Source organism: Macaca fascicularis, chromosome 2 (assembly GCF_037993035.2).
Source record: "Macaca fascicularis isolate 582-1 chromosome 2, T2T-MFA8v1.1".
In the NCBI taxonomy this organism is placed as follows: Eukaryota; Metazoa; Chordata; class Mammalia; order Primates; family Cercopithecidae; genus Macaca; species Macaca fascicularis.
Genome location: NC_088376.1, coordinates 13,437,794 through 13,453,728, shown reverse-complemented (window position 1 = coordinate 13,453,728; position 15,935 = coordinate 13,437,794). Strand labels below are relative to the sequence as shown.

Below are 15,935 nucleotides of genomic sequence, written 5' to 3'. Positions count from 1 at the left end.
AATAAGTTGACCTAATGTCTCCAAAATTCCTTTGAACGTTCTTTAGAATAATATGCCATAATTTCATTTTCATTGCATTGAATTCTAGAGCAGAAAATTTAAATGTTTACTATTTTAAGATGTTCTGTCAATGCGATTTAAGTGCTTTGTGTGTGCACACAATCTTTCTCTACGTATCCTTATGTACTATGTGGATATGTGTTCTACATATATATGCACTCTCGTAAAAATATATTTTATATTCTTTCTGTATATGTATATTCTAAATATATAATTATAAAATAGAAAATAGTAAAATCTAAATACATACACTATTCTAATATATTCTATAAAATATTTAAGATAGAGAGTATTTAAAGATGAATAGAAAAAAAATCATGGAAATCATTAGAAAAAGTAGTAAACAAAGTTATTCATTCTACCTTTGAATAATTCAGCGGCAAGAAACTTATTATGAGGTCATAGTCCAAGCAGGTAATGTTTTAATACCTCAAAGTTATCTGATGTATATAGATGTAATGAAAAGAGGATGATACTGGGAAGTACAATTGATTTTCCATGCAATCTTCTACATTAAGTTCTAGAATACATATGCTGAACGTGCAGGTTTGCTACATAGGTATACGTGTGCTATGGTGGTTTGCTGCACCTGTCTACCAGTCCTCTAGGTCTTAAGCCCTGTGTGCATTAGCTATTTGTCCTGATACTTCCATGCAATCTTCTGCAGATAGGCTGACTTCTGAATGAATTTGAAGCAGCTCTATCAATATGTAATATATAGGTATTTTATATATAATACATATATTATAATATATTCTGAAAGGATTTTCAGAAACAGATTTACTGAAAGGAAGGTGAACATTTTAAAAAATAAAGGTTATTAACTTATGTATTAATTTAAAGTTATTTCAATAAAATTGATTTTTAGAGCCGTTTTAGGTCTATAGAGAAATCGAGCAGAAAAGAGAGAGAGTTCACACAAACCTCCTCTTCCCTGACCCCACACACAGTTTTCTGTATTAATTACATCTTGCTTTGTGGTACATTTGTTACAAGTGATGAATCAATATTGACACACTGTTATAAATGGAAGTTCATAGTTTACATTATATTCATGCTTTGTGTTGTGCAGTTCTATGGGTTTTGCTAAATCCACAATGTCACTTATCCACCATTACAGTATCATAGAGAACAGTTTTACTGTCACAAAAATCCCCCTGCTCTACCTATTCTTATTTCCTCCCCCAAGCCCCTAGCAACTACTAATCTTCTTACTTTCTCTGTAGTTTTGCATTTTTCAGAATAATTGGAATCATACAATATGTAGCCTTATCAGACTGTCTTCCGTCACTTAGCAGCATGCATTTAATGTCCTCCCACATATGTTTGTTGCTTGATGGTTCATTTCTTTTTATTGTTGAATAATATTCTATTGTAGGGATGTACCACAGCTTATTTATCTATTCAACAACTGAAGGACATTTAGTTGCTTTCAAGTTTTGGCAATTATAAATAAAGTTGCTATAAACATCTATGTGCAGGTTTTTGTGTGGACATAAGTTTGCAACTCATTTCACAAGGACTGTGCTTTGTTGGATTATGTGGTAAGACTGTTTTTCTTGGCCTTATGTAGATTGCGGTCAGGGGAAAATATAGTCTATTTTGCCTCTGAAAAAATCTGTTCACAAAACCCAAGAATGTTACCTACATGTGTTAATAAGTCAGTGCAACATCAAGAGCGGTAGAGCCACCAGTATGAGTTCTGCGAGAATACACAACACTTGGCCAGTGTCACAATCAGAAATGCAACATATCCCATGTCTTTTGGAGGCTAAGAAAGTGGGAAAACAGGTTGTGAATGTGCACAGAACTTGCTTGTATTCTCCAGAAAATTCAAATCCCTTCCACACGGTAATCATTAACATGCCATAGCAAGCACATTTAACCTCTAAAAGGTGATGATAGGGTTGCCTTTCTGACATTTGGTGAAAATACATTAACAGCTTTTCAACATATTCAACTTTTATGATTCTGACAAAGAAAATGAAGCTCTAGGGTGCTGTATGTTACATATTCTCTAACTATTCTAAACTAGCAGCTGCTGCTTTCTCCACATTTCAGTTCTCAACATGGACTCTTTGGATTAAAGCCATTGCACATTTCCCGTCAAAATAAGGGTTAATTTTAAACTCATTTTCACTCCCATTCTTCAAGACCTCTGAATAAAAGAAATACCAACCCGTTATCTATCCTAAAATGAGGTGCTAGTTTACATACCTGGAGAAGAAACAGTCTGTGGAAGGAACAATATAGGACTTAACTGGATTTGATTTACATTAAATTGGTCCTCTCTAAGGTAGTACTGTTATAATGTTTTTGTTAGTCTGTCCATCAAAGCATTTAAAAACAATACTTAATGTCTCCCACATCAGAGTTAACATTTAAATGTTTTATCTTAAGTGTAAAGTTTTAAGTTTATAATTTTTGTAGATTTAGGAATATTCACTTTATAACAACAGAACTATTATTTATTAAATGTTTTATTGAATTCTAAACGTAAATTTAATATAATCAGGAAACATTCAAGAAATGTTTTAGAAAAAATATGAAAAGTTTATGAGATGTGGAATGTATGAGATTGTCTTAATTTTGCCTTCATAGTAGGTTCATAGTTGGTTATTTTTTACTTCTAATTTCAAATGATTTGTGCTGAAAACTTTAAAAATATTGCAGCATATTTGTCTTGAATCTCATCATAATCTAATTATTTCTCAAATGTTTCTAGGTGGTATTTTTATTTTTTTTTACTCTATTAATACTTCTAAGGTTTTCTTATGATCTTTTAAACAGTGGGGGAAATTGTATTTCATTATATTTTTCTTCATTATTCTTTTTGTGTTGTCCTTTGAAAATTCATAGTACAGAGATGTTGGAACTTCCAGATATAACTTTTATGTTCCTACATCTTTTCTGTCATGGTTTTCATTCATTTTTTCTTTTGTACTTCATTCAGAGATGATGCTGGTTTAGTGTTCCAGCTTATTCATTCATTCTTTAGCTTTTTGTTTTTTTTTTTTTTTGGCACTAAACCTATCTATTTAATTTTGTATTTTAATGGCTCTGTTTTTGTATTATAGGATCACTAATAGTTCCCTTTTCAGGGATGCAGTTTCCTCCACTGTGTTATTGCACTATGTATATGCAGTAAGCCCACTTTTAAATATTCTGTTGCAGCATAAATGGTTGCTCTTGGTGTTATTTCTTCTATTTACCTAGATGCCCCCTTTTCATAGTGTTGACCTTGTGAGTTTCATAATTACCCCCAACTACTTGCTCATCTTTGCATTTTGGAGTTCCTGATGCATTCTTTAGATGCTAGTTCTGATTACAGTGACTTGTTTTTGGAGATTTTTGATGCAGTATGGGAGTTAGTGGGGCAGGAAGATCCATGGGACTCTGCCCAGTCTCTCCAAGTTTAAGATAAATACTCCTAGCTTTAATCAGAGTTCAAGATCCCTATGTCCCACAGGTGAACTCAAGTTGGGAGTGTCCAGCAAGTCCATCTTTTCTGGAATGTTGCCACACATAAAACCACCTAGAGTACTGCAGAGGTTCCCCACTTTGTTCCTTGAATTAATTCATATTCTGAGTTGAAAGTTTCCCTGAAACCAATCATACTTTGCACAGCAGTTTCCTGCTCATGGTTTCAGATCAGATCTTTTTCAGTTATTTCTCCAAAGGTATAAGTCGGTATGCTTAAATTCCTTAGAATAGCAAGGCCTGCTATTGTACTTCTTTCTGTTAACCAGCTTTATAACAAATTTAAACTTTTCTAAAATATATTTTCTGTCATTTCTTATGACTTTATGTGAGAAATACATAGACACATGTTCTCAGTTGGCTCTCTTGATTCAATTTCCACTTTATTCTCTAAAGAAACTCTCATGTCAAATTAAAATGCAATTATTTTCTTATCTTGATAATACCCTGTAATTTCTCTAATGCAGTTTCAGAGGAATGATAAAAGCATATGGGTATTGCATCTCCTAAAACAGCTGTAAGCCAAAGGGAACAGCGCTGCATATGTCAAGGATTTAACACTGATACATTTTACGCCATCTTGAGCTCCACCAGGAAGCATCATCCTTCCTGGATGAGTTTCTTGGGACCAGTCATTTCAATTAACTTGTTTATATTACCAAGCCATTTGTACAAGCACAGACTTAGCTGCCCTGCATGATGGCATAATGGACAGGTTAAATGATAGAGATAAATCTTTCTGTCTAGCTGAAGTCTTTGCATGTGTGTATTCACACACAGATCTAGACACATACAAACATCCATTCAAGACTAGACACACCACACACCCATTCCTTTGAGACAACTCCAGTATCACCTACTATGGGAGGCTATTTTTGTTCCCTCTAGAATTTGGTATGTGCCTTTACATTGTGCTCCCAAGCACTCTACTCTCTCAATTTATATGGTTCACATAAACCTGGAATGTAATTTTTTTGTTGTTTGATCTTCGCTATCCCCTCACCTTTCACTGAATCTGAGCACTCTAAGGGCAAGAGAAAAGGGGATTCTTTATTCATCTTTATCTTTCAAAAATGGTTTGCAATGATCTGTCTCATACTGAGTATTATGGGCTCAGTAAAAATGCTTTTAATATCGATACACTCATACACATATATATACACAGACATGGGTATTTGCATGTAACATCAACTATATATAAAATGAATGAAATTGTGGTAGTAAACACTTCTATCTCGCTAAACTTACTTGACCATATGTATAGTCAAAACTATTTGTTTCTAGGTATGATCAGCGCAAGTTCTCCTTGACTTATGATGGGTTACACACCAATAAATTCACCGTAAGCTTAGAAGATACTAAGTTGAAAGTGTGTTTATGACTGATGGTATTCTCAATGTATAATGGGTTTATCCATATGTAACCCCATTGCAAGTCAAGGAGTCTACTGAAAGTGTATTATTTTCACACCACTGTAAAGTTAAAAAATCATAAGTTAAACCATTGTAAGTTGGGGACTATCTGTACATATTTATAGAAATATACTTTCTGGATCCTCATGTAAAGACACACAGACTTAAGCTACACAGAGTGATTTATCCTAATAATTTTATTAATTTATAATACAAAATTTGTAGTTTCCCCACATAATCATACCATCGTATATCAGTTTTTACATATATTTAAATATATACATTTGTATGTACACATATATTTGCTAGCATATGGTATGATTAGAAGTGTGAGGAAAAGAGAAAAGGAGCTGTTCTTATTACTTTATTGCTATGATAAATTGGGTGATGATGGCTCAGAAAGTTTGTACGTTGGGTTGTTTTGATATATTGTATATTTTTCTGTGGTTCTTTTCAAGGATCAGGAATTGACAGAGTAGAAAAGAAATGTCCTGCACTAAAAGGGCATGTGTTACAGGCATACCTCATATTATTGTGATTCACTTTATTGTACTTTGCAGAAATTGCATGTTTTACAAATGGAAGGTATGTGACAATCCTGCATCCAGCAAATATATTGGCAGCATTTTTTCGAAAGTACACGTTCACTTCTTGTTTCTGTCACATTTTTGTAATTCTTACAATATTTTTAAATTTAGTATTACATCTGGTATGATGTTCTGTGGTCAGTGATATTTGATGTTACTATTGCAATTGTTTTGGGGCACCACAGATTGTGCCTATATAAGACAGTAAACTCAGTCAATAAATGTTGTTTGTGATCTGACTGCTCCACTGACTGGCTGTTTCCCCATCTTGCTCTTTCTTCTTGAGCCTCCCTATTCCCTGAGACACAACAATATTGAAATTATGCCAATAAAACCCTAAAATGCCTCCTGGGTGTTCAAAAGAAAGGAAGAATTGCCCTTCTCTCACTTTAAGTCAAAAGCTATAAATAATTAAGCTTGTTGAAGAAAGCATGTTGAAAGCCAAGCCACTTGCACCAAGGAGTTAGTCAACTTAGTCAAGGAAAAGTTCTTGAAGGACATTTAAAAAATTTGCTCTAATTGAGGTGGAATGATAATTATTAGGGGCTGGGAAATATGTGTGTGGGGAGAATATATGTAGGGGATGAAGAGAGGTTGGTTAATGGATACAAACATACAGCTAAATATAAGGAATATGTCATAGCATTTTGATAGAGCACTAGTGTGTCTATAAGATTTGAAATGTGCCCAACTCAAAGAAATGATAAATGTTTGAAGTGATGAATATCCTAAATACTATGATTTGATCATTATACATTGTATACATGTATCAAAATATCACATGTACCCCATAAATACGTACAAATAGTATGTATTAATTAAAACATTTTACTCCAATGAATACACAAATGATAATAAAATGAAACAGCAGCCTTCTTACTGATAGGGAAACAGCTTTAACAATCTAGATAGACCAAACTAGCAATAGTATTCCCTTAAGCCAAAGTCTAATCCAGAGCAAGGCCCTAACTCTCTTAAATTCTGTGAAAACTGAGAGAAGTAAGGAAATTTTAAAAGAAAAGTTTGAAGCTAGACGAGGTGGCTGCATGGGGTTTCAGGAAAGAAGCCATCTCCATAATATAAAATACAAGGTGAAGCAGCATGTTCTGATGCAGAAGCTAAGCAAGTTATCCAGAAAATCTAGCTGAGATAATTGATGAAGGTGGCTATACTAAACAGCAGATTTCAGTGTAGATGAAACAACCTTCTTTTGGAAAAATATGCCATTTATGACTTTCCTAGGTAAAGAGAAGTCAATGCCTAGCTTCAAAGAACAAGTTAACTCTCTTGTTAGGGGCTAATGTAGCTTGTGACTTTAGGTTGAAGCTGATGCTCATTTATCATTCTGAAAATATTACGGCACTTAAGAATTATACTAAATCTACTCTGCCTCTGCTCCATAAATAGAACCACAAAGCCTAGATGGCAGTACATTTGTTTATAGCATGATTTACTGAAGATTTTAAGCCCACTGTTGAGACCGACTGCTGAAAAAATATTCCTTTCAAACTATTACTGCTCACTGGCATATGTATCTGGTCACTCAAGAGCTTTGATGGAGATATACAATGAAATTAATGCTGTATTTATGCATGCTAATACATCATTTATTCTGCAGCCCATCGATCAAGGAGTAAATCTGACTTTCAAGTTTTGTTATTTAAGACATTGTTATTAATACATATTGTAAGGCAATAGCTGCCATACATCGTGATTTATTCATGTCTGTGACAGTAACATGGATGTAGCTGGAGGCCATTATCCTCAGCTAATTAATGCAAAAACAGAAAACCAAATACTTCGTGTTGTCACTCATAAGTAGGCACTGGGTACACATGGACACAAAGATAGGATCAATAAACATTGGGAATTCCAAAAGTGAGGAGACAAGGATGGGGGAAAGGGTTGAAAAACTGCATATCAGGTTCTATGTTTACTACTTTGACTACATTAGAAGCCCAAATCTTAGCATCACTCAATATACCCAAGTAAAAAACCTGCACATGTATCCCCCTAACTTATTTTTTTTTTTAAAGATGGTGATATCTCTGATGGATCTGGACAAAATAAATTGAAAATCTTCTGGAAAGAATTTACTATTCTAGATGTAATTTAGAACATTCATGATTCATGAAAGGAAGTCAAAATATCAATATTAACAGGAGTTTGGAAGAAGTTGATTTCAGCCTTCATGGATGCTTTTAAGGGGTTTAAGACTTCAGTGGAAGAATTAACCATAGATGTGTTGGAAATAGCAAGAGAACTAGAATTAAAAGTGGAGTCCGAGATGTGGACTGAATTGTTGCAATCTCATTATGAAATCTGAATGGGTTAGTTCTTTCTTATGGATAGGCAAAAAAAAAGTTTCTTCAGATAGAATCTACTCCTAATGAAGATTCTGTGAACATTGTTGAAATGACAACAAAGGATTTAGAATATTGAATAAATTTAGCTGGTAAATCAGTGGCAGGATTTGAGAGGATTGACTCTAATTTTGAAAGAACTTCTACTGTGGTTAAAATGCTATCTAACAGCATCTTGTGTTACATAAAAATCTTGCATGAAAGAACGAGTCAATTGATGTGGCAAACTTTGTTGCTATCTTATTTTAAGAAAATGTCACAGCTACCCAATACTTCAGCAACCACCACCTTGATCCACTAACTGATCAATCAGCAGCCATCAACAATGAGGCAAAACCCTCCACCAGCAAAAAGATTATGACTCACTGATATCTTAGATGATCATTAGCATTTTTAGCAATAAAGTATTTTTAATTAATATGTGTACATTTTAAACACAATTCTCTTGTACATTTAATATGGTGTAAACATAACCTCTATATGCACTGGGAAACCAAGATATTTGTGTGACTTATTTTATTATGATATTCATTTTATTGCAGTGATCTGGAACCAAACCTACAATATCTCCAAAGCATGCCTGTATGTGTATTTATACATACTGTATATAGTTTGGTTTATACTTCATCAGTTTTTGTTTTGTTTTAGGCAGAGGAGCTGAGTGATTTATTAAAATGAGTCCAAAAAGGAATCATTTTATGGTGGTTGCTGATAAGTCTCCAAAAATTCAAAAATTTTCATATTGACAATAAGAGTTGGGAAACAACGAAAAGAACTAAAAGAAACGGTGCAGGTAAGTTGTGATTCTCCCTTTGGGGTATGCTAGAATCTGCCTCTAGTTATACTCTCAAGACAATAATGGGAGCTAAAGGTCCACCATGAGGAGAATAGGCATCTCTTCATAAAGTTGTCTCATATAAGGTTATCACAGTTTTTATAAAAAGACAAGGCTGTTTTACTCAGACATAGTTGTGGGGCTTGAGGGTAGATTTAGGGATTTCAGATCTTGTCATTCAGTGACATAATTTTCAAATAAAAAATTTATGAACCTAAATTCAATATATATTTCCATTTTAAACATGCAGTATTAAATATGTAGTCTGATTTTCAGCTATGTCCACACTGTGTAATAATGATATAATTTTGAAGATTTCGTAAGAGTGCTATAGTTTTCTGACCATGCCTTGAGTTTATTTTTTTCACATCTCTTTGGTTAACCAGATGTAGCATTTTATCACACAATCTTTGTAGACAGCATAGTGTAACAGTTGAAAATAACCAAACATGGTACTCCAAAGCCCTGTATTGATGCGCACTTTATCTCAAGCACATACAAGTGATAATTTAATTGTTTTGCTACTGCATGTTGTGCACTAGCGTAATATTCCATTTTCTCCTGGCGATTGGGTCATAGTTTAATTTATCCTCAATAATATCAGCATCTAATCCAAAATCCTACTGTTGAAAGCCTGGTTCCTGATACTAAGCAGTGTTTCCATCATGATTAATACAACAGAAACAACTTCAGGTATTTCAAACAAAAAAATAATATGTTGAATTTGTGACATATTGCTAGATATACTGGAAGAACGAAGGTTTAAAAAGATAGGAAGGAAAAAACAAAACAAAAGCAAAAAAGGACAAACATCAAACATCAGACATTCAGGCATCAAAACTTGTCAGTGTTGTCATTCTCATTGTTGTTCAAAAAACATCTTTTCCACGTTTCCTGTGTTCGTCAGATGTTAACTGAGACTCTGCTTCCTTCATCATTATCAACAACTTCCCTTGTTAAAAGCCAAATGCAGCAATGTTCCTGCTTATTTTAATAGCATTTTTAAGTTAAGGGTAAGTATTATTTTTAGCTCTCTGTTATACTCCTTACATTTCATTAGTTGTATCAGAACATTTCTCTCATCAACTTTCTGACGGTTTTCAATTGCCTGCAGTGCCAGCCAGACTCTTAGGGGATGGGACTGTTCTAGATTAATTATCTTTAAAATTGATTTTTATTTGTTTCTTTTTCTGGTGTTCTATAGGGACTTTTCAGCTGGGCTGACTTGTTTATATGCTGTTTTTGATCTGGTAGCCCTGAGACAGAAGGGCAATGGTTTTCTTAGGTGGGAATAATGTGGATTGCTTCCTACATCTTGATTGTGAAGTCCAGAAAAAAATCATGATTCTGTGTGCATCAATTTTGTATCCTCCGATGAAGACATGTTTGGGGTTTTCTCTGTCTCCAAACCTAGACCAGAACAATACACCCCCCACTTTAAGTTTTGACTTTATAGGTGAGGAACTAGAGTATCTATGTGATTCTGCTGGACAATCCACTTATTTAATGACCAGGTATCATTTTTGGTGTTGTTTTTTCCTTGGACCTTCGTAATTTGCAACAAAGACTGATCCCTTCCTTAATCTTCTTTCTTCCATTACAGTTTGCAAAAGGTCACTCAGTAAATAATTATACTATGAATAATGATGATGATAAAATAACAACTAGCTATGAATCATTACTATGTTTCAGCCTCTGTTCTTAATATGTACTACCATTAATTCTCACAACAACAATTTGACATAATAATACGATGGTCTCTCTTTATGAAGTGAGAAATATGAGGCATAGAAAAGTTAAGTAATTTTTTTGTGTTCTAGGTTTCCCATCTAATAAGCTATGTTACTTTATGGTCATCTGCTTTTTTTTCCCAGCGTGAACACTCACACACATGCACTCACACACGTGCACTCACACACACATACATTTCATTTGAGATTTGGCCAAAAAAAAAAAAAGTTACATTCAAGACTTTGATGACTATCTTAAATTGGATCTACAGATTCATTAGTAAAAATATTTACTATGGAAATTTAGTATAACAGATGTATATTGTAGAACGCAAAACAGCCTTCTAAAGAATGATTTAAATTCACATATGCTTAAAAGTTATGCTTATTAAAATGACTTAGCTATTACTCAGTAGAGGCATAGAGAAATCTTGGTTTATTTACAATTTATTTCTAGTCAATTGACATTAAAATAGTTACTTGGAATTAAGACACAATATTTCAAAAATATTTCTCATTCACTCAAATTATGGACATATATGTATATATATTTAGATAGATTTTATATTTAAAGTGATACATAAATCAATACATATGCTAATAATGGTAACTTCCCTTGAGATAAATATCAAATATTGCCACAATAATTTTCTATCTTACATATTTATGATTGTATATAACAGTTTTCTCACTGTAAATATAAGATAACTGCCCTTCACTGTAAATAAAACCATCCTAAGTTACATTTTTCTTGTGGAGGAAAACTAGTATATATTATGCCTTCTGGGAGAAAACTCTCATTTCCAGATAACTAAATAACCTTTAATATTTTGGCATTTCCATCTAGCTAGTTATTATACCTTATGATCTAATTAGCATTTGGTATTTGATATCTCCAGTGACTAACAAGACCATCTAAATTAAGGCATTTTAAATCCTAATGTCATGTTAGAGAATTCCATTAAAATGGAAGAGAAACAGTGGCTTCCTCCATTTCTCAAAGTTTATCTTTGGCTTTGTTGGTTAATGTTTAATTCTCCAATGAAAACTTAATGATCTTGGAATGTCACATACTGCGAACTCTCAGTTTGCTCCTTTCTATCTCATCTCTCTATTGAATTATCCAAAGACTTTAAGAATCTGAAAACTTCAGCCTTAATTGTTTTAAAACCTGAATGCAATATCCAACAACAAATTTTTTTTTATGTATTCTAAAATGTCCTATAATATAGAAAGCAATTTAAAAAATTCTGAATTATTGTGGCCTTTTGAAGCTCTAACTCTTTGAAATTAATTATACATATTTTTTTCAGAAAATGTTTTATGATATGGTCATACATATGTGCACACACACATATCTGAAGAAATCCTGGATAAAGTTTTCTTGCTTACATTTTGCCATAAATGTGCCTTCAGATTATTATTATTTTTTTGTAGATAAAAATACATGGATTTTAGAAGAATTGGCACAAAACTCTGTTGCAATGGAATATGTCCCATTAGAGAAATCAAGAGTACTTAGAGTAATGTATGGGTATCTACATACTATATACCATGACAGATACACAGGCATGTACATATAGTAGTCCCACAAAAGACAGCAAGCAATTATCATAAGCAGACTTAAAACATCATCAGATCTGCTGAAAATCAGTTTAGCCCATAAACTTTCACTAGAATCATCTACTTACCTCTACAGCTTCTCCTTTTGAAACATCACCAACTTTCTTTCATTAATATCCTAAAAAAATAATAACTATTAAATACATGTGGTAAGAAGAACAATAGGTGTTGGTGGTGAGAAAAAAAGAAACAACAAGTACTAAGACTAAATTTAAAAAGTCCTTGCCCTCAAGGGGTTTAACAGGATAAGGGGATAAGAGGTAACCTACGCAAATAGACATTAAAGAATGCAGTGGGACACACTTTTCCTACAAAAAGGATACAAATTAATGCTTTCACTATGGCAGCTTCAGCTATGGAAGCATTGCCATTGTGGCATAGAAAGTGTTGCAGTAGAAAATTCTGAAGGCACTTTGAAGTAAAACCGAGTTTGAAAGTTCTTTCCTGCAAAATCAAGGTGGTCATTCAACAAGGTCAAGGAAAGTGTGCTTTGGGAATTCACAAGTGATCACATCAGATGTTTACATAATTAGGTAAACATAACCATGATTTTTTGGAGAAATATCTGCAGTGACAAATGTGATCAGAAAGAGCATGTATTGTAGAGATTCTTTGCCAAGATTCTTATCTTTCTTTGAGCAATTCTATCCTAAGAAATTAGAATGATGGCTGTGACTGAAGGAGATTTTTTTTTTTTTTTTTTTTTTTTCATGTTGAACCTACTTTGGTCAGCATGCAACATGGACCAACAGGAAGCACGGAGAGTTTAGAGAATGTTACTGAAAAATGGCAGAGGAAAAGAAAAGATCATGCTGGAACTTATCCTTTAGAAACTTCTTGCTCAGGATTTCACAATGTCCCAGGAAAAAAGAGATGAAGAATTAATTCTAAAACCATTCTATAGTTATAACTCTTGTACTTGAAGTTATATATTTGTTTATATTTAAATTAACAGTTAAATTATATTAATATAAATACATGTTAAATATGAGTGATATTCATTTAGTCATTCCCTACTGTGATTCAGTTCTCAAATAATCCTTCTTAGTGAAATAAAAAGGCTAAATCGCACACACATAAAAACATGGGTCTGGAGTATAAAATATCTGGATTCAAATTGTATCTCCGTCATTTACCAGATGTGTGATTTGGAGTAAGTCTCTTTGCCTTTTTATGACTCAGTTTCCTCAGCTGTAAACTAGAAATAATGATACTATCAGCATTTTATGTAGTTGTAATGAGTAAATATGACAAGTCATGTGATAGACTTTCCAAATGACTAGTATGAATAAGCACTTATTAAATTTACCTGTTATATTTATCATCATGATTTGCTGCCTTCTTTCCAAATTTACTACAAATTGTATTGTCACATGAGGCACATGATCCCATTAACCCAAATAGATAAGAGTCTCAGTTATCCTTAATAAAAACAGAGCAGGTAATTTTCCTTTCAGAATTTTTGCCAGGCTATATCACCTGTTCAAAAATTCATAAAAACAACAAAAATATTCCCAAGAAGACATAAACAAGGACTAAGCAAAAAAAGCAAATACGGTGTTGGGAAGTCTAGAGAAAAAGCTAATAAGGTGTTGGGGGAAAAGGGAAGAATTTATTGAAGATATAGCATTTGATTAGGCTTTTACAGAAAGGTCGAAGGAAATGAGAAAGGGCTATCGGACCAGAAACAACAAAGATCACACAATTGGAACACGTCAAGAGTTCTCTCTCTCATGAGTCATTCAGTTTCCCTTGAATGAGTGAAAGTAACTTGTAGCATGAATTCTTGGAATGACAAGTCTAAAGGATTTAATGAGGAATCTTGAACATAGGCTTGTGCTTTATTCTGTTGTTCAACCACATGTTTCCTCTTATATAGTCAAAGAATTGTTAAATGCAGGTGGAGTTGGGCAGTAAAAGATGACATTTATTTGTTTTTTTTTCACTTCCATTGGAGTTAGTGGTAGGCACGCACTAAGCTCCAAACAACAGGGTAGAAATAGATGTAATGTGGATAACTTATTTTTGTATCCATCAAAAACAAAATAAAGCAAAACATAAACAAAACATATCCTCTCTGCCTTCTATTTATCTTCTGTTAGCTTGGATGCAGGTGAATCCCTGTTGCACCATGAAACCAAAACAGTATATTTAGGAAAAGAGAGTAATCTTGGGTTTCTAAAGATCAAGAAGTCATTATACCAGCCCTGAACCACCAACCTGAATTGTCACATGGACATAAAATAAACTTCTCTCCTGAATAAACTATTATTATTTTATACATCTCTGTTACAACAGGAAAAAAGCCTAGATTTTGATTAACGTATTTTATATTGGAAACGTTAAAGAAGTGCTCGTAATCATGACAATTTAACTTAGAATGTGACAAATGTTAACAGTGCCTCAAATGTAGTTGATCTTCAAAATGTTGGTTCAAAATATTACAATTTACTCACAAAATATTTTGTCATTAAATTGTATATGATACATTTTGCAAATGTTCAGCACTCTCTGGATCCCTTCTTTGTTTTGGGCTTATGAAAACACTGCACTCCTGTTCCCTTGAAGCTAGGCGTGGTCATATGAGCTGCACTGGCTAATGAACTATGAATAACAGGTGTTGGTGTTAGGACGTGGTATTTAAAAGCTGCATGTGAATCTTCTACTCTCCTTTGTGGTCTCTATTCCAAATAGTAGAACCTCTGTCAGTCTGATGCTGGAGAGTAAATAAGCCCACTACCACTCTTACCCTAGGCAAGCAACAATTAACATATAAGGGAATGAAGACATAAATAAATCTTCATTGCATAAGTCACTGAGAACTGGGAGTTTTCAGTACCCCCAATTTGACCTAGAGCATCCTGACTTAACAGTTGGAGGAATTCTAACTATGCTGCCTGTGAACAAGAGAGTACGTTGCTTTTGCTGAAAATATTGTTAACCCTCTATCCCCACCACTAGTTTCTTGTCCTCATGTTTTCAATGACAGAAATGAGGGTAAGATTTCAATTTTTTTTTTTTATTGTAATCCAAGGGGAAATAGTAAAGCCAGAACGTGTTTGTTGACTCAAAACCTAGTGTACAACTAATGGAAATTGCACCTGGTTTTTATCACAGCAAAAAATCTCCCCCACTGCATCATATTTATATGAATACCGAGCAGAAATAGGTACAAAAATAACATAATTTTTCATAAGGCAAGAAATTCTAAAATGTATTTAAGAGCACATCTGTTATATATTGCTTTATTCCACTTGGAAATTTAATTCTTCCATAAATTGAGCTTTTCTTTTGCTTATGAAGCATTGATGGGAAGTTATTCAGGGTTAACTCAGTAAGTTATCAAGACAGCATTCCTTCTATCCTCTGCATGTAAATACCAATTCAAATTGGGAATGGCTGAATATAAAATAAATGTGATGAGAAACCATGATTGAAACAATAGGTTGTGCTTTTAGTATCTTCTTATTTTTTTAGACCGAAAATACTATAAACTACCAAACAAAATGATAGTACACAGGTGTTGTTATTGCATTACAGACCAGTGTGGTTTTTAAGGTGGTTGCTATGGTGACATGATCATTTATAGACTATAATCCCATTAGGAGAAAGTAGTGATAAAGTAAGCTCATTATAACAAACTTTATATTGCTTCACTTCCGGTTCTGTTTGTTTTATGGCAAATTACATTAGTAGAGCTATGAAATAACAAACAAAGAATGCCATACTTAGTCACAAAATATTTCTGGACAGAGGAAATGAGGATTTTGAAAATTACTGCAGATGATTTTTTAAAGTGTTAGCAAAATTTTGCAAATAAATACACATTATTCAGCTTTAAAAGA

General features: G+C 33.3%; 2 long non-coding RNA genes across 3 annotated transcripts in view; one reads left to right on the top strand and one right to left on the bottom strand.

Moving 5' to 3' along the window:
- LOC123571921 (uncharacterized) overlaps nt 1-15,935 on the bottom strand; it is a 508,559-nt gene that overhangs the window by 98,341 nt on the left and 394,283 nt on the right. The gene's annotated exons all lie outside the window — the stretch shown is intronic.
- LOC123571920 (uncharacterized) overlaps nt 1-15,935 on the top strand; it is a 112,789-nt gene that overhangs the window by 96,182 nt on the left and 672 nt on the right. The window contains exons 1-2 of one of the 2 annotated variants that reach the window (XR_006696248.3): nt 2,210-2,356; nt 8,551-8,695. This is a non-coding gene — a long non-coding RNA (uncharacterized lncRNA). Of the gene's footprint in view, nt 1-2,209; nt 2,357-8,550; nt 8,696-15,935 lie in introns of those variants that run through there. The other variant, XR_010584876.2, reaches the window with a different exon arrangement.